Here is a 19,900-nt window from a genome sequence, read left to right as displayed (position 1 = left end):
AACAGTACTTGAACCATGAACTTCCAGATGTTCAAGCTGGATTTAGAAAAAACAGAGGAGCCAGAGATCAAATTGCCAACATCTGTTGGATCATCAAAAAAGCAAGAGAGTTCCAGAAAACCATCTATTTCTGCTTTATTAACTATGCCAAATCCTTTGACAGTGTGGATCACAAGAAACTGTGGAAAATTCTGAAAGCGATGGGAATACCAGACTACCTGACCTGCCTCCTGAGAAATCTGTATGCAGGTCAAGGAGCAACAGTTAGAACTGGACATGGAACAACAAACTGGTTCCAAATCGGGAAAGGAGTACGTCAAGGCTGTATGTTGCCATCCTGCTTATTTAACTTATATGCAGAATACATCATGAGAAATGCTGGACTGGATGAAGCACAAGCTGGAAGCAAGGTTGCTGGGAGCAATGTCAATCACCTCAGATATGCAGATGACACAGAACTTAGGGCAGAAAGTGAAGAAGAACTAAAAAGCCTCTTGATGAAAGTGAAAGAGGAGAGTGAAAAAGTTGGCTTAGAGCTCAACATTCAGAAAACAAAGATCATGGCATCCGGTCCCATCATTTCATGCAAATAGATGGGGAAACAGTGGAAACAGTGGCAGACTTTAATTTTTTTTTTTTTTGGGGGGGGGGGACCTCCAAGATCACTGCAGATGGTGACTGCAGCCATGAAATTAAAAGACGCTTGCTCCTTGGAAGAAAAGTTATGACCAACCTAGACAGCTTATTAAAAAGCAAAGACATTAATTTGCCAACTTATTGGTACTTATTGTGTAGTCAAAGCTATGGTTTTTCCAGTAGTCATGTATGGATGTGAGAGTTGGACTGTAAAGAAAGCTGAGCACCGAAGAATTGATTTTTTTGAACCGTGGTGTTGGAGAAGACTCTTGAGAGTCCCCTGGACTTCAAGGACACCCAACCAGTCCATCCTAAAGGAAATCAGTCCTGAATATTCATTGAAAGGACTGATGCTTCAGCTGAAACTCCAATACTTTGGCCACCTGATGTGAAGAACTGACTCATTTCAAAAGACTCTTGACGCTGGGAAAGATTGAAGGCAGGAGGAGGAGACAACAGAGGATGAGATGGTTGGATGGCATCACTGACTCAATGGATATGAGTTTGAGTAAACTGTAGGAGTTGGTGATGGACAGCGAGGCCTGGCATGCTGCAGTCCATGGGATCGCAGAGTCGGACACGATTGAGCAACTGAATGAACTGAACTTGATTAGCCAGAACTAACACTGTGAATCTATGGATAGTCGGACCACTTACAATGCTCACCTGACTTTTGAACAGCAGAGCATGGCTAGTTACTCATAGATATAACTAATTTAGTAATAGTTTCCTATTCAGTCTCAGTCTCCTTAGTCTGTGGCCTCTAAACAAACCTCCAAAGGGCTGTCCCAGTGAGTTTTCTAAAAATACAAACCAAATTAGGATTTTCTCCAGCTTAAAACACTCCACCAGGACACAGTGTCATTTGCATGACATTTAAGTCATTCATAACCTGGCCTCTGCCAATAATCCCTGCCCAGGTAGGATTATTTCTCTGGAAAATGAGCTCTTTGTGAGCATGGAGCTCTCTCTCACACACCAGTTACTGATAATGATGTTTTTGAAATGAGTAAATGAATAAGCAAATGAAAGAATCCTTTATAAGTAGGTCTGGACACTACCTTTGTGTATTGCCCTTTCAGGTAGACTTGATCAGGTGGGGACTGTAGTTGATTTTTGATATCTGTAAGCAATAGTTGCTTAAAGAAATACAACATGGTATCTTTGCTGCAAGTCTGATTTTAAAGTATGCTTATTTTTACTGTCTGATATTCTCGTAGGTTCAGTCTAACGGTTCAGATGGTAAGTAATTTTCCTGCAATGCTGGAGACCCAGGTTGGATTGCTGGGTCAGGAAGATACCCTGGAGTAGAGAATGGCAACCCACTCCAGTATTCTTACCTAGAGAATTCCATGGACAGAGGACCCTGGTGGGTTACAGTCCATGGGGTTGCAAAGAGTCAGACACGATTGAGTGACTAACACTTTCACTACTTTTCAGAGTTCACAAGTGGTAATTTTTTCCAATTTTTAGCGGGGTGGTGGGGGGGATGTCAAATTAAGGCTTTGATTGGCATATATATATATTTTTTACATTGTGTTTAAACGTGACGTACATGTCATCACATTTTTAAAACCTGAGATTGTTATCCTCTGCTGTTGATGTAAGTAGTTATTGATAATGAGTAATTTTGTTTTTAATTTTGGAGGGGATGGCTTTTCTGCTTAGAAATAATTACCTACAGTTACATGGATTGAAAATTAATACATTAAGTCAATATATGATTTTTGTTGTTTTTTTAAAGGAAGAACTTTTTATTGAAGTATACTTAATTTACAATGCAGTGCTAGTTTTATTAATGTTGAAAACTTTAAAACCTATTTTAACCTATAATTTATAAGTGTTTTTCAATTTATAAATCTAAGTTGTATATGCAAATAAGCAGGTTTTAAAAATTAATTTCAAATTACATTTGTACATTTCAATATATTTGACTTTTTTACACATTTTGAATTCCTGACAGTAAACTTGACACTTTCATAAGCAAAATCTTACTGAGCATTTAAACAACTTTTGAACATCAAATACTTTTCTGTATAGAATATCTCTCAAAATCTTGTAACATTCAATGTAGTTTCTACATTGAGTCAAACTCTTCTCTTTCAATTTAAAATTATGACTGCCAGATTTTTCTTACTGTAAACATACTCAGATTTTCCTGAATTAAAGTATTAATACTATCTGCTTATTTTCTCTGTACTTAATTATAAATCTTCCCAGAGCTGAAAGGAGAGCTAATAAGCTCTCCTTATTCAGCTTACCTAAATAAGGAGAGCTGTTCCGCCCTCTGAGGGAAGCTGAAGGTGCTGGGCCAAAAATTTAGAAATAGGAATCAGAAGCATATCACAGTTTAAGGACTCAGACACGTTACAGTCACAATGCCACTCATTTTATTGGGGATCTTCATGTCCATGCCTCTTAACAATTTTGGTTGCCTGATTTATTCTCGTAACTAACTTCCATCACCCTTATTGTATTACGCTGCTGCTGCAGTGATTGGAATTTATAATCCTCTCATATTTTTGTCTTTTTTTCTCTCACATTTTTGTTGAGCTCTTCCCAACAACTAAAAATGTTATACTTGATTGCTATATTTTCTATCTTAAAGTTTATTTTACAAAGAACTCTTGTTCATTGTGAAAAATTACAAATATAACCAAGTAAAAATAAAAATTTCCTAAAAGTAAAAATCAAAATCTAAGTCATACTAAACAATTAATATCTTTATGTATTCCCTTCTGCCTCTCTCATTCTGCGTTTGTGTGCATGTGTGTGTATATGTAAAACAGGACACTTTTGGCTCTTTGATACTGGCAATTACATCACTGCAATTTCCCACCAATGTGCACTTGCATCCATTGAAATGCTGGGGCTTTTATTTTGCAACTAAAGGAGACTAGAGCAGTTTGGTCTGGGGGCAGGATGGAAAGAGAAAGGAGAACTAAAGGGAATAGGATGATGTGTGTCTCATTCTACCCACTGAGCTGGTTTTAGGACACTCTGATTAATCAGTCAGAAATGGAACAAACTATAGTTAGGTCAGATCTGCACCATCTCCCTCATCAACACTTTGCAATAATGTGGGCATATGTAACATCTCTTGTTGGGAACTTAACTTCCCAAAATAAACAGGGGACATCTCGATTGCACCTAAGGTTCTGCTTTAGGGAGCGCTGGCTCAGAGGTATAATATTCAGTTACACACACACACACACATATATAAATGTCATGCTACTATAAATTTATTCCATGCTCCAACCAATGCTTTGAGTGCTGTATCAATTTCCTATTGCTTTTGTAACTCATTACCATTTACTTAAAACAAAACAAACATATCATCTTAAAATTATGAAGCCCAGAAGTTTGAACTAAGTCTTATGAACTAAAATCAAGGTATCAGTGCAGTTGCCTCCTTCTGGAGGTTTTAGGGAAAAATCCATTTATATTTTCCTGACAGACTCTAGAGCCTGCCCACTTTCTTGGCCCATGACCCCACATCAACTTTTCTTCCCTTTTCTCCATCATCGTATCATCTTTTTCATCCTTAAACTTTTCTTCCTATCTTTTATTAAGGACCTTGTGATTACATTTAAGGTTTACCTGGGTAATCCAGGAAAATCTTTGTGTTTTAGTCCATTTGGGCTGCTATAATAAAATGTCATAGAGTGGTTGGCTTATATACACTAAACATTGCGAAAGTGATGCTGCTCAGTCGTGTCCGACTCCTTGTGACCCCATGCACTATAGCCTACCAGGTTCCTCCATCTATGGGATTTTCCAGGCAAGAATACTGGAGTGGGGTGCCATGTCCTTCTCCAGGAGATCTTCCCAACCCAGGGATTGAACCCAGGTTTCCTGCATTGTAGGCAGACGCTTTACCGTCTGAGCCGCCAGGGAAGTCTAAAAGAGATATTAATAAAGCGAAACAAGAAGAGGAAAATGTAAAACAAGAGTTAAGGAGAAATATTGGATATGAAGAATAGGTGAAACAGCAGAATAAAGGTGAGGGGGAAAAAATAGTAATGAAAAGGACCAGATTGAGAAATTTTCCCAGAAAGAAGTGGGAAAGGACAATATAAAAGAATATCTGTGGGACATGGCAGATACAAACAGGTGTTCCAGAAAGAGGGGAAAAAACAGTAGAGGAGAAAATATTAAAAATATATATACATATATAAAATTTTGATATTATAAAAAGGTGAAAAGCATGTTAAATAGCAGAGGTTGAAAACTCACAATTAAGACACATTTTAATAATATTTAAAATATGAAAGGTGAAGAAAAGTGTTAAAAACTTACAGAGAAGAACAGATCAGATACAAAGCAACAAATATCAGATTATCAATAGACTTTTCAACAGTAATCATGGATGCAATAAGACAACAGAATAGAGCTTTATTAAAGGAATAAAATTGAGAACACAGAAGTTTATATCCAGCCAACTGTTATTCAATATGGGGGCAAGACAAAAATGTTTTCAAGTACAGGTAGTTCTCACTTTGAATAGTGGTGGACTAAAAAGGACTATGCAAATTGAAACCATACAAAGCCATTTAAATCATTTGAAAACTTATGATTATTCTATGGCATTAAACTTTTTTGGCCAACACTTTAAAAACTCTCTACTGGTTATAAATATATGAGGAAATAAAAAGTCAAGCTAATATTTATTTAGAACATTGTAATTTAAATCTTAGAAACACTGAGAATTAAGTATAGTCTTTTTAAAAAAGCACTGTGAGTATTCCGAATAGTACTTGCCTTCTTTTTCCATATAAATTTTGATGTATAGATTGCCTCAGTAAAAGAGCTAATTTGTGTTTAACTCTTTTTTGGCCATTTTGAGAGTCTTCTCTTTGCACAAATTCTTGGTGATGGTGAATTTGTAAAAGGCTTGTTTCATCATCATATAGTATTTGGTGATCATAACAATCTGTGTGCCCTGATTTCCCCAAAATACTCTGATTTTAAACTCCAAAAATAAAATAAAATAAAAAACAAAAAACTAAAAACTAAACTGAAGATTCTTCATGGTCTCACAGCATGACCTTACAGCTTTCCAGCAAATCAGTTACAGATATGTAAATTTATGCAATGAAAAGGAATACTGTAATTTTCCAGTAACCAACACAATAGAAAACAATAAACTTTTTCATGCTTTATAAACTGAACTACAGCTATTGAGAACGGAGCTTTTTTTTACCTTCAGTTTGGAAGTCTCCTTGTTCTGAAACAGGCTTCCCAGGTGGCACTAGTGGTAAACAAGCCGCCTGCTAATGCAGGAGACACAGGAGATGCAGGTTCGACCTCTGGATCGGGAGGATACCCTGAAGGAGGAAATGGCAACCCACTCTACGATTCTTGCTTGGGGAATCCCATGGACAGAGGAGCCCAGCAGGCTAGAGTACATGATGTTGCAAACAGTTGGACACAACTGAGCACACACGGCTTGTTCTGGAACAGTTTGTTTCTTGTTCAATACAATATTCATACAAAATTAAATACTCTGAATTTTCTTTCAACAGAAGCAATTAATATGATGGGGGACATTATATAGTTAGTGTAAGTTATTGTTGAGATCCTAGCTTTATTTGGGGAAGTTTGGTATCCAGCCCATGACTGCCACGTGAGCAGTGTTTCTCAGGACTCACCTTAGACATCTTTTGAAGCTTTTAAAAGAAATAGCAGCAAGGCCATTAGCTGAGGCAGCTATTATGCCATGGTTCTTACATCAGCAAAACAAAATCTAAGCCTGTAAATGCCTCAAGGTTACAAAATCAAAACACTAAGGACTACCAATCACAGTCAACTAGGTTTTAAGCTATAGCCTAACCAATAATTTCCATAAAAAAACAAAAAAATAATTTTCTTACTGTGCTTCCATCTTTTGTCTACAAAAGTTTCTTCATGCACCCCTTTCTGTGTAGTGCTCTTTATGTTTTGGTTAGGTACTGACCAATTTCAGTTGATATTTGCTCAAATAAATTCAAAATTTATAATAGGTCTCAATTTCTTTTAACAAAACATAAACCAGACTCTTACTCAGTTTCTCTTTTGTAAGGGGAGGGAATGACTTTTAACAATAGCAATAATGCCCCCTCTTAAAATAGCTAGATTTGTGCTTGCTACTCAGTCTAAATATTAAACCTTTTTCATATTTACTGATATGTATAGTTAGTAAATTAAAATATTTGATTTAGAAAGTGAAGTGCATGATAGACGAAGTAGAGACTGAAAGTGGAGACAACTAACGTTCAGTTCAGCTGAGTTCAGTTCAGTCTCTCAGTTGTGTCCGACTCTTTGCGACCCCATGAATCGAAGCACGCCAGGCCTCCCTGTCCATCACCAACTCCCGGAGTTCACTCAGACTCACGTCCATTGAGTCAGTGATGCCATCCAGCCATCTCATCCTCTGTTGTCCCCTTCTCCTCCTGCCCCCAGTCCCTCCCAGCATCAGAGTCTTTTCCAATGAGTCAACTCTTTGCATGAGGTGGCCAAAGTACAGGAGTTTCAGCCTTAGCATCATTCCTTCCAAAGAAATCCCAGGGCTGATCTCTTTCAGAATGGACTGGTTCGATCTCTTGCAGTCCAAGGAACTCTCAAGAGTCTTCTCCAACATCACAGTTCAAAAGCATCAATTCTTCGTCGTTAAGTCCTACTTATAAAACTGAATTCCATTCATATTCCTGTAAACTGATTACCCCATTCAACAATACAATGAAGTAAGTTTATTTCATGTTAAGAAATACAATTTCATATCACAATTTTAATGCCTCTACTGAATTCTATACTATGAACATACCATATTTATAAATAATGGTATGATAAATATTTTTGTACAATCATATTTGAACAATTATTTGATTCTTTTCTTTAGAATACAGATCTTCCTCAGCTTACAGTGGGGTTAAATCTTCACAAATTCATCAGAAGTTGAAAAATATCATAAGTTGAAAATGCATTAAAACATGTAACTTAATATCAAGGGTTAGCCTAGCCTACCTTAAATATTCTCAGAACACTTATATTAGCCTACAGCTGGGAAAAAAGAACACAAAGCCTATTTTAAAACAAATTGTTGACTATCTCATGTAATTTATTGAATACTGTATTAAAAGTGAGAAATAGAATTTTTGTATGGGTACAGAAGGTCAGGAAGGGCGGCGGTGAGGAGACACCCCTCGTCCAAGGTAAGGAGCAATGGCTGCACTTTGCTGGAACAGCTGTGAAGAGATACCACACGCCCAAGGTAAGAGAAACCCAAGTAAGACGGTAGGTGTTGCAAGAGGGCATCAGAGGGCAAACACACTGAAACCATACTCACAGAAAACTAGTCAATCTAATCACACTAGGACCACAGCCTGGTCTAACTCAATGAAACTAAGCCATGCCCATGGGGCAACCTAAGATGGGGGGGGTCATGGTGGAGAGATCTGACAGAATGTGGTCCACTGGAGAAGGGAATGGCAAACCACTTTAGTATTCTTGCCTTGAGAACCCCATGAACAGTATGAAAAGGCAAAATGATAGGATACTGAAAGAGAAACTCCCCAGGTCAGTAGGTGCCCAATATGCTACTGGAGATCAGTGGAGAAATAACTCCAGAAAGAATGAAGGGCTGGAGCCAAAGCAAAAACAATACCCAGCTGTGGATATGACTGGTGATAGATGGAAGGTCTGATGCTGTAAAGAGAAATATTGCATAGGAACCTGGAATGTCATGTCCATGAATCAAGGCAAATTGGAAGTGGTCAAACAAGAGATGGCAAGAGTGAACGTCGACATTCTAGGAATTAGCGAACTCAAATGGACTGGAATGGGTGAATTTAACTCAGATGATCATTATATCTACTACTGTGGGCAGGAATCCCTCAGAAGAAATGGAGTAGCCATCATGGTCAACAAAAGAGTCGGAAATGCAGTACTTGGATGCAATCTCAAAAACGACAGAATGATCTCTGTTCACTTCCAAGGCAAACCATTCAATATCACAGTAATCCAAGTCTATGCCCCAACCAGTAACGCTGAAGAAGCTGAAGTTGAACGGTTCTATGAAGACCTACAAGACCTTTTAGAACTAACACCCCAAAAAGATGTCCCTTTCATTATAGGGGACTGGAATGCAAAAGTAGGAAGTCAAGAAACACCTGGAGTAACAGGCAAATTTGGCCTTGGAATACGGAATGAAGCAGGGCAAAGACTAATAGAGTTTTGCCAAGAAAATGCACTAGTCATAACAAACACCCTTTTCCAACAACACAAGAGAAGACTCTACACATGGACATCACCAGATGGTCAACACCGAAATCAGATTGAGTATATTCTTTGCAGCCAAAGATGGAGAAGCTCTATACAGTCAGCAAAAACAAGACCAGGAGCTGACTGTGGCTCAGAAGGTGAACTCCTTATAGCCAAATTCAGACTTAAATTGAAGAAAGTAGGGAAAACCACTAGACCATTCAGGTATGCCCTAAATCAAATCCCTTATGATTATACAGTGGAAGTGAGAAATAGATTTAAGGGCCTAGATCTGATAGATAGAGTGCCTGATGAACTATGGATGGAGGTTCATGACATTGTACAGGAGACAGGGATCAAGACCATCCCCATGGAAAAGAAATGCAAAAAAGCAAAATGGCTGTCTGGGGAGGCCTTACAAATAGCTGTGAAAAGAAGAGAAGCAAAAAGCAAAGGAGAAAAGGATAGATATAAGCATCTGAATGCAAAGTTCCAAAGACTAGCAAGAAGAGATAAGAAAGCCTTCTTCAGCGATCAATGCAAAGAAATAGAGGAAAACAACAGAATGGGAAAGACTAGAGATCTCTTCAAGAAAATCAGAGATACCAAAGGAACATTTCATGCAAAGATGGACTCGATAAAGGACAGAAATGGTATGGACCTAACAGAGGCAGAAGATACTAAGAAGAGGTGGCAAGAATACACAGAAGAACTATACAAAAAAGATCTTCAGGACCCAGATAATTACGATGGTGTGATCACTGACCTAGAGCCAGACATCCTGGAATGTGAAGTCAAGTGGGCCTTAGAAAGCATCACTACAAACAAAGCTAGTGGAGGTGATAGAATTCCAGTTGAGCTATTCCAAATCCTGAAAGATGATGCTGTGAAAGTGCTGCACTCAATATGCCAGCAAATTTGGAAAACTCAGCAGTGGCCACAGGACTGGAAAAGGTCAGTTTTCACTGCAGTCCCAAAGAAAGGCAATGCCAAAGAATGCTCAAACTACCGCACATTTGCACTCATCTCACACGCTAGTAAAGGAATGCTCAAAATTCTCCAAGCCAGGCTTCAACAGTACTTGAACCATGAACTTCCTGATGTTCAAGCTGGTTTTAGAAAAGGCAGAGGAACCAGAGATCAAATTGCCAACATCTGCTGGATCATGGAAAAAGCAAGAAGGTTTCAGAAAAACATCTATTTCTGCTTTATTGACTATGCCAAAGCCTTTGACTGTATGGATCACAATAAACTGTGGAAAATTCTGAAAGAGATGGGAATACCAGACCACCTGATCTGCCTCTTGAGAAATCTGTATGCAGGTCAGGAAGCAACAGTTAGAACTGGACATGGAACAACAGACTGGTTCCAAATAGGAAAAGGAGTACGTCAAGGCTGTATATTGTCATCCTGCTTATTTAACTTCTATGCAGAGTACATCATGAGAAACGCTGGACTGGAAGAAACACAAGCTGGAATCAAGATTGCCGGGAGAAGTATCAATAACCTCAGATATGCAGATGACATCACCCTTATGGCAGAAAGTGAAGAGGAACTAAAAAGCCTCTTGATGAAAGTGAAAGAGGAGAGTGAAAAAGTTGGCTTAAAGCTCAACATTCGGAAAACGAAGATCATGGCATCCGGTCCCATCACTTCATGGGAAATAGATGGGGAAACAGTGGAAACAGTGTCAGACTTTGTTTTTCTAGGCTCCAAAATCACTGCAGACGGTGACTGCAGCCATGAAATTAAAAGATGCTTACTCCTTGGAAGGAAAGTTATGACCAACCTAGATAGCATATTTAAAAGCAGAGACATTACTTTGCCAACAAAGGTTCGTCAGTCAAGGCTATGGTTTTTCCTGTGGTCATGTATGGATGTGAGAGTTGAACTGTGAAGAAGGCTGAGTGCTGAAGAATTGATGCTTTTGAACTGTGGTGTTGGAGAAGACTCTTGAGAGTCCTTTGGACTGTAAGGAGATCCAACCAGTCCATTCTGAAGGAGATCAGCCCTGGGATTTCTTTGGCAGGAATGATGCTAAAGCTGAAACTCCAGTACTTTGGCCACCTCATGCAAAGAGCTGACTCCTTGGAAAGGACTGTGATGCTGGGAGGGATTGGGGGCAGGAGGAGAAGGGGACGACAGAGGATGAGATGGCTGGATGGCATCACTGACTCAATGGACGTTGAGTCTGAGTGAACTCCGGGAGTTGGTGATGGACAGGGAGGCCTGGCATGCTGAGATTCATGGGGTCACAAAGAGTGGGACACGACTGAGCGACTGATCTGATCTGATCTGATGGGTACAGAATGGTTATAAATATATTGGCTGTTTACCCGTGTGATTATGTGGCTAACTGGAAACCACAGAATAATGCACAACATAAGAGTTGTGAATTTCAGTTTTTATTCTGGTAACTTACTGAGGACTGTAGACTGGGAAGTAAACTCTCAGATAGCTCTGAGGAACTGCTCTGCAGAGACAGGGGAGGAGCTTGTACATATAGATGAATTTTTGGCTAGAAAATACATGTAGTCAAGCACACATCTTGGTAAAATGTTACTGTTAATCACACAGAACAGATATCTCAAGTTGATGGTTTTTACTACTCTTCTGTGTATGGGAAGATGCCAGAATCTGGGATCATCAAATTCTTCCTGACATATGTACTTTAACTACCTAGGGGCCCCTTTATTCAAAGGACAGAATGCCTCATTCTGTTTTTCCATCCTGCAGTCTCTGCAGGGTGCAATGTCACTGGGCAATTCCAGTGGCTTGCAATTTAACCCTTTGTATAGTTGGCTGATGAGAGACACCCATCGTTCTTTTTAGTACATAGCTTCCCCACTCTGGTAATAAATCTTACTAAGGTTCATGCTCACTTTGTGCCATGGTGTTAGGAATGCTCAAGGTAAGGCAAGGATTTCGTTGATAGGCCATTTGTGTGCTATATCTATATGAGACCCTATTGAAAACCTAACTGCAATTGATTAGCTAAGTGAAGAGATCCCATCTAGTAATATCAATATAGTGGACCAAACAGAACTACAATTTCAATCTCCTAAAATAAATTTTCTAACAGCCATTCCATTAGAGCCTTGAAGAGGAAAAAAATCCACCAAGGTAAACCAGAAGTACTGGACATAGTTGACCACAAACCCAACAATTGGATTTGTTTTTAAGTCTGCATAGGATCATGCTCATGATAGAAAAAACAAATGATTTATAGAAAAGTTCAACAAATAAAGAAAACACTCTAACTCTATAGGTCAGGTTCCCCATCTTGGGATAGCCATCTACTTCTGATGTCAACTTCTCATCCTGGGGTAGGCATCATTTCTGTTTGAGCATTGTTTTACAGTGACTTTCAGACCAGTATTCCTCTCTGTAGGTCAGACCAGTGCTAGGGGCACTTCTTAAGTAGGAAATGTGAATCCAAGAGTCAATTCCCTTCAGTTTTGTTGTGAGCAAGTCAGTTAAAAGTTCCTGATAAGGGCTTTCCCATTTATTAGGAGAAGGTCCTTTAAATGATGTCTTTTCCAGGGTATATATAATCTCCTGGTTGTAGGTTATTGGGTATCTGATCTTTGTCCAGAGATGTTTCTATCTTTGAATAGCAGAAAAAAACTTACCATTTTAATAACTGAACTTTTAATAATTCAATTGAATTTTTGCTATAATGTAATACAGCAATAAGGAGTTATCTAGGTTGTTCAGCTGCTAAGTCGTGTCCAACTCTTTGAGACCCATGGACTGCAGCATGTCATGCTTCACTGCTCTTCATCATCTCCTGGAGTTTGCTCAAACTCATGTCCATTGAGTCGGTGATGCCAGCCAACCATCTCATCCTCTGTCATTCCCTTCTCTTGTCTTCAATCTTTCCCAGCATCAGGGTCTTTTCCAATGAGTTGGCTCTTTGCATCAGGTGGCCAAAGTGTTGGAGCTTCAGCATCAGTCCTTCCAATAAATATTCAGGGTTGATTTCCTTTAAGATATCTTTGTCCAAAGATATATTTCTATCATTTAATAGCATAAACTTACAATGTTATTTTAATGAATGAACAATGAACTTTTTTTGTAATGTAATACAGCAATAAGGAGCCATCTAGGAAGTGAGTTTAGATAGTAATTACATAACCTGAAATACAATTAGCAGCACTAGAACTCAATATCCACTAAAACAATTTCTTCTCTAACGTTACTCTAATTTTTACCAAATATAGCCAAATTAAGACTAATTTATTTGCAGTGTAAGTCTAGTTTCAATAAATTGGACCTGCTTGTTTACATTAGTTTAACAACTCTGGTGGTTGATCATTTACACTCTGGTCAATGTGCTTTGATAATGCTTTTATAAGGACTCAGATTGACTGCTGAAAGCCTCCTGAGGCCAGGAATATCATTCCAAAGACTTGCCATGAGATCTGACTGTAACAATTATAGAGTTGGGTGAATTTCTCTCTTCTGAATTTCCCCAAAATATCTTGAGGTTCTTACACCTGCCAGAAAGTGACCTTTCTTAGTCACCTGGTGAGGTTGCTGGGAACTCTATGAGCAAGGTATTAGTCTGTTTTTCTAAAGAAACGGCTCCATAAAGTCCATTTTAGTTCTCTGAAGTTGTCTGGTTATATCTGATTTTATGTAATTCTCAAACCTGATATTTTAGCCAAAGCCTTGGTGATATAACCAGTGCTTCCATTTGTGTCCTGTTATAAGGAAAACAGATTTTTCTTGAACTTATGCAAATAACTATGCTGCCATAAAAATAAGAATACTAAGAATTTCAAATTCTGGAGGGATACGGTAGAGAGAAAAAGATAAGTGTTTCAATTCTGCTTACAAAGGTATAATTTACCAAATTGCTTAAGGGGGAAATTTTCTTTATATCTGGAAAAGGAGGATTAAAAGACAGTAACATTTCAGACAGTCATGAAAATGATTGTTCAGCCCTGTGTAAGTAAGTCTTGTTGATCATAATTTCTGTTAACAGTTTATGAAGTCATAAAGTTTTTCCTTCAGAGTTTTGGAATGTCTTACCCGGTTCAGTGGTATTATCTGAAAGTTATCAGAAATCTGAACTTGTCAAAAGTCTTCTATTAACCTTCTTGAAGACCTTCATTTTTGTAAAGGCATCAGAATAAAAGAACAACTGTCTATAAATGACAAAAAGACTTTAAGTGGCATGGTTAAGATACGACTACAATGCAACTGAAGGGGAAATTTTTATTTTTCTGTGACATACAAAATTTTAAGATAATAACCAGAATTATGACTGACAACATACAGGACATATTTGAATTTTAGGAATTTCATTTAGCTTGTAGAATGTTTATATTAGTAATATTTGTCCATACAGTATAACCTAGGAAAGTTTATCATTACTTATTTGACGATGTGTTCCACATTATTTAAAATATCAAATAAGCCTCATTAATATCTTTCTTTGAGATGTTTCAGGGGCCCTCTGAAACACCCCAAAGTTAGCTAGAGATCAAAAGGACTTCATTTAGAATTTGGGGAGGTTTGTCAAAGATAACAAAAGGTTTTAAAACACTTGGTCAAATAGGATCATAGCCACTGTGAAACGATACTCAGTTAATCATTTAACCAAAATGACAATAAAAGATTTCAAAAGTAAATGACAGAAAGTTATAACAGGGCACTTAAAAGGTAGAGAAACTTTACAATCTATTTTCAAAAGCAGATTCATATCCCAAGAAAAATTTGTTCACTTAACAGAGAGAAAACCAAATTTTAGTTTTGTACCAGCTTACTTTTAATATTAAAACATTCACTCAATTAAATTTATTACAATGTTCACCAGGTCTAATCACATACAAAACTCTTCTTAGAGATTCTTTTCAACAAACCTGTAACTTCCTGTTTCTACCTTCAGATTTTTGTCCCAAGATTTCCCATTTTCTCTATTTTTTTTTTAAACTTCTCTTAGGACAAAACTACCTTCTATTCCCTTAACAAAAAACATTATAATCCTTTTACTTTTTTCTTTCCCTTGCATATGATGATGCTTTCCTTATTAATTTTAGTAGTTCCAGTTATATGTGTTAATCAGAATGGTCAACCTTACAACCTCTAACCTCTAGAGAAAACCTAGACGCAAGCAATTATGAATTGTCATGCTAGCATCTACAGATTTGCAAACTTATGAACATATTCTACAACCTCCAGAAACAGATTTTCTCACAGCATTATTTCTCTCCTATATGTGGTATACATGTTCAATAAACCCAAACATCTTTGCTTTTTTAATCTTAAAAGAGGATGAAAGTAGGTAAATTTAGACATGTTCAACAATTAATGTTTCATTATTATATCTTATTTGGAAATGACCCAGATATTCAATAAACTTCCATCATTTAGCTTCCTTTAGAAAAACTCTAGTTTTAAACTACTAAAAAGATTTGGAGAAACTATTTATATAGACATACTGTTAAATACTAAATTTTTTTAAAGACCTCAGAAAGATTTTTAAAATTTGAAGAAACACTGGTTTATAACATTGTATAAGTTTTACGTGTACAACATTATGTTTCATCTTTTGTATACCCTACAGCGGTACCTACCACAAGACGTTTCCATCTATCATGATACAGTTGTTCGGTCCCTTTTACCCATTCCACCCGTTCCCAACACCCCTCCCCTCTGGTGACCAGTACTTTGGTCTCATTAGCTATGTGTTTGCTTTGGTTTCATTGTACTTTTATATTCCACATATGAGTGAAATCATACAGTATGTGTCTTTCTCTGACTTACTTCACTTAGCATAATCTCCTCAAGGTCCATCCATGTTGTAGTAAATGGCAGGATCTCATCTTTTTTTTTAATAGCTGAGTAGCATTCCATCGTATATATACATACCACATCTTTTTTCCCCTCATGAATGCTGTATTTTTGAGATAGAATTAATGTCATAAAATCCAGTCTTTTAAAGCATACATTTCAGTGCGTGTTGTGTACAGTCATGTTTGACTCTTTGCGACCCAACGGACTGTAGCCCACCAGGCTCCTCTGTCCATGGGATTTTCCAGGCAAGAATACTGGAGTGAGTTGCTATTTCCTTCTTCAGGGGATCTTACCAACCTAGGGATTGAGCCCGCATCTCTTGCACCTCCTGTATTGGCAGACAGATTCTTTACCACTAGTGCCACCTGGGAAGCCTCAGTACATTTCAGTGGTTTATAGTATTTTAACAAAGTTGTTACCATCATCACCACTAGTTCTATCAACCAAAGAAGAAATTGTGTATCCATTAGCAGTCATTTCCCATTTCTCACTTGGTCCCTGGCAACTGTTAGTGAGCTTTCTATGGATATGCCTATTCTGGATATTTCATAGAAATGGGAGTAATTACTCTACGTCAGGCTTCCTTTGAAACTGTGGGTAAAATATATTTCACCTGCCTTCTCTCATCAAGGTTTTAAGACTTCCATGTCCTCTAAGCAGCATGTAACCTAAATAAGCAGCCCAAGGGACTTGACTAGTGGTCTGGTGGTTAACCCTCCATGCTCCCAATGCTGGGGGCCTGGATCCTATCCCTAGTTAGGGGACTAGATCTCACATGCTACAACAGAAGATCCCGCATACCTCAACAAAGATCAGAGACAGAAATAAATAAATATTATTTAAAAAAAAGATATTTGCCTGAGTTGCTTTCCAGGAACTTGGAGTCAGCGGCATCTAGGTTGAGCTGAGCCAAGAGTCAGGTGTGTCTAGTTTGTGCTACGCTGGTTAGGACTAGATAGGACTATCACCCTTGAACTGGGCACACATGGGCATCTGCACTTGTGACCTTTTGAACTTGCAAAGGCCTATAGCTTAGTTACACCTGAGTAGACTGACGATTATCACATCTTTTCCAATTACCTTTCCCCACTCTCCAAGCCTCAGACAGCCCTGATTCTTTTTTCTTTATCCCATAAACACCTGAGCCCCTTGCCTTCTTGGAGCAGGTTTTGAGACCTGTCCTCCCATCTCCTCGCTTTGCTGCAAACTTGGCGTCTCACTGATACAACACATCTTCTTTATTCATTCATTTAATGGGCATGTAAGTTGTTTCCTTATCTAGGCTATCGTATATAATACTGTGATGAACATGGGATGCGTATATTTTTTTGAATTAGTGTTTTTTATTCTCTAGATAAATACTCAGAAGTGGAACAGCTGGATCATATCATAGTTCTATTCTCTTTTTAAATTGAAGTAGAGCTGATTCAGTCTCATGTTAGTTTTAGGTACGCGGCAAAGTGATTCAATTTATCTGTATAGGTATATATCGTATTTTCCATTATAGGTTACATATTATATAAGTACATATTTATTTTCCATTTAGGTTATTATAAGATATTTAATATAATTCTCTATGCTATGCAAATTCTTGCTGCTTTTCTATTTTATGTGTAGTATCCATTAATCCTGTACTCTTATTAATAATTATTCCACCTCTCCTGCCTCTTTGGTAATGGTAGTTTGCTGCCTATGAGACTGTTTCTATTTTATATATATTCATTTGTATTATTTTTTAGATTCCACATATAAATGATATCATATATTTGTCTTTGTCTTACTTCACGAAGTTTAATATTCTCTAGGCCCATCCACGTTGCTGCAAATGGGAATATTTCATTTTTTTATGGTTAAGTAAAATTCCATTGTACATATATACCACATCTTCTTAAGCCAGTCATCTGTTGATGGGCGTAATTTCTTAAAGCATGCACCCATACAAGAATACTGGAGTGGGTTGCCATTTCCTTCTCCAGGAGATCTTCCTGACTCAGGGATCGAACCTGTGTCTCCTGCTTGGCAGGCAAATTCTATACCACTGAGCCCCCAGGGAAGCCCCCAAAAAACTCTTGCCCAACTTGCATTTATTTATTTTTTTTCTCTTATGAATGGATTTTATTTTTTTTCCTTTTTTTAAATTTTATTTTTAAATTTTACAATATTGTATTAATTTGCTTATGAAAATATCATTATGCCAAGTTACTTTTCTTGCTGAAAACGTCTATAACAGAGAAAACAAATTTGACTTTTAGTAAACCTAGGTACAATAATGGAGAAGGCAACGGCATCTCACTCCAGTACTCTTGCCTGGAAAATTCCGTGGACGGAGGAGCCTGGTAGCCTGCCGTCCATGGGGTCGCTAGGAGTCAGACATGACTGAGCGACTTCACTTTCACTTTTCACGTTCATGCACTGGAGAAGGAAATGGCAACCCACTCCAGTGTTCTTGCCTGGAGAATCCCAGGGACAGGGTAGCCTGGTGGGCTGCCGTCTATGGGGTCGCACAGAGTCGGACACAACTGAAGCGACTTAGCAGCAGCAGCAGCAGCAGCAGCAGGTACAATAGGAGTTTTACATTTAAGGCTGTCAACTCTAAAGAGAGACTTATTTCATTTTTAAAAACTTCTTTACTACTTCTTCCTTTTTAAAAAAAATCTTCTGCTGCACTGTGCAGCATGCAGGATCTTAGTTCTCCAACCAGGCATTGAACCCACACCCCCTGCATTGGGAACTCAAGAGTCTTAACCACTGGACTGCCAAGGAAGTCCCAGGTCTATTTCATTAAATCAACAAACTCATTTTTATTCACTAAAGATTAATCCTAGAGCACATGTTCTTAAAAAAATTTGCCTTAGTTTCTATTACATTCAGAAATATTTAATTTAAAAGCACTTATTTTTAAGCCAATTAAAAAAAGCTCTTTATGAATTAGATTTTGTGGGAGGGAGCCTTTCCAGTTGGTTTGGTAGGATAAAACTACTATTGAAAACCATGTGGTTGGACAGTTTTAAGCTTCTCTGTGTATGAGCCTAGGGTCATTCAGCTCTTGTACATCTCAGTTTTTCCCTCTGGCAGTCTGAAACTGCTGCGGGCACTTGGAACTCTAGATGGCCCATCCTTATGTGTGTGTGTGTGTGTCCCTGGATAAGTGAGTTTTTAATTAATGAGTGGGCTTCCCTATGCACTGCTGCATAGTAGGAAGACTATACCATTCCTACAAGTTTCTCAGTTTCCTCAGAAAGCTGCCACCAATTTGGAGGAGCTTTTTATCACTTCTTTTCAGAACTTGAAGCTCTTATGTGGTATCTTCACTTTTAGTTCGACAAACTCTGTTAAATTAGCCAATTTAAGGGAAAATGCTATGCCATCCCCTTAGTTGATCACCCAGTCCAGTGTCTTTTAATTGGTCAATTTACTCCGTGTCTTTCAATGGAGAATTCAAGTCTTCCCAGTATCTTTCAACTAAGAATTCAGGGTACCTCTTTCCTGAACTGCCTAAAGTTCAAGGAAACACCACTCCTTACAGCAAAGAATTTATCAACCAATATGAGATGTCTGAGACCCAGGAGAGACATACCCAGTTGTGTGGACTCCTGGTGGAAGTGGATGGGCACAAGGGGCCCTTGCTGGTACCTTGGTACCTCTGGATCCTCACAGAACTCAGCTGATGGAGAGAAATCAGCTCTGAGTCCCTTCATGGTCACCAAAACTGTCCACTGAAAGAAAAACATACAACATAAAAGTTGTGAATTTCCGTTTTACTCAGGGAACTTACTGAGGACCATAGCCTGGGAAGCAGCCTCTCAGACAGCTGTGAGGAACTGCTCCAAGGAGACAAGGGAGGAGCCAGTAAATACATGAATTTTGGGGCTAGGAAATACATGACATAAAGCACATATCTTCATAATAGATTACTGTTAGTCACAAAGAACAGATATCTGAAGTTAATGAATTTAGTGCTTTTTTATGTACGGGAAGATGCAAGAACCTGTGATCTTTGAGATTTTTTCTGAGATATTCATCTTAACTATCTAGGGACCCATTCCAAAATAACAGAATGCTCCATCCTGTCTTTGCATCTTGATTCCTCTCAGGGTGCACTGTTGTTGGGCAATTACAGTGGACTGTGACATAACCCTTTGTATAAGTGGATCATGAGTGATACCCTTGGTCCTTTATTTTTGTTCACAGAGGTTTTAGTTCAGTAAGTAAGACATAACGA

At 38.1% G+C, this 19,900-nt stretch overlaps 1 long non-coding RNA gene across 2 annotated transcripts in view; it reads right to left on the bottom strand.

Moving 5' to 3' along the window:
- LOC138988868 (uncharacterized) overlaps positions 1-19,900 on the bottom strand; it is a 35,667-nt gene that overhangs the window by 5,039 nt on the left and 10,728 nt on the right. Inside the window, exons 7-8 of one of the 2 annotated variants that reach the window (XR_011465059.1) lie at positions 19,256-19,394; positions 5,840-16,006 (exon numbers count right to left, since the gene is read on the bottom strand). This is a non-coding gene — a long non-coding RNA (uncharacterized lncRNA). Of the gene's footprint in view, positions 1-5,839; positions 19,395-19,900 lie in introns of both variants that reach the window. The other variant, XR_011465060.1, reaches the window with a different exon arrangement.

Source organism: Bos mutus, chromosome 8, assembly GCF_027580195.1.
Source record: "Bos mutus isolate GX-2022 chromosome 8, NWIPB_WYAK_1.1, whole genome shotgun sequence".
NCBI lineage: Eukaryota > Metazoa > Chordata > Mammalia > Artiodactyla > Bovidae > Bos > Bos mutus.
The sequence above is the reverse complement of the archived record's forward strand: the minus strand, read 5'-3'. Positions and strand labels throughout refer to the sequence as shown.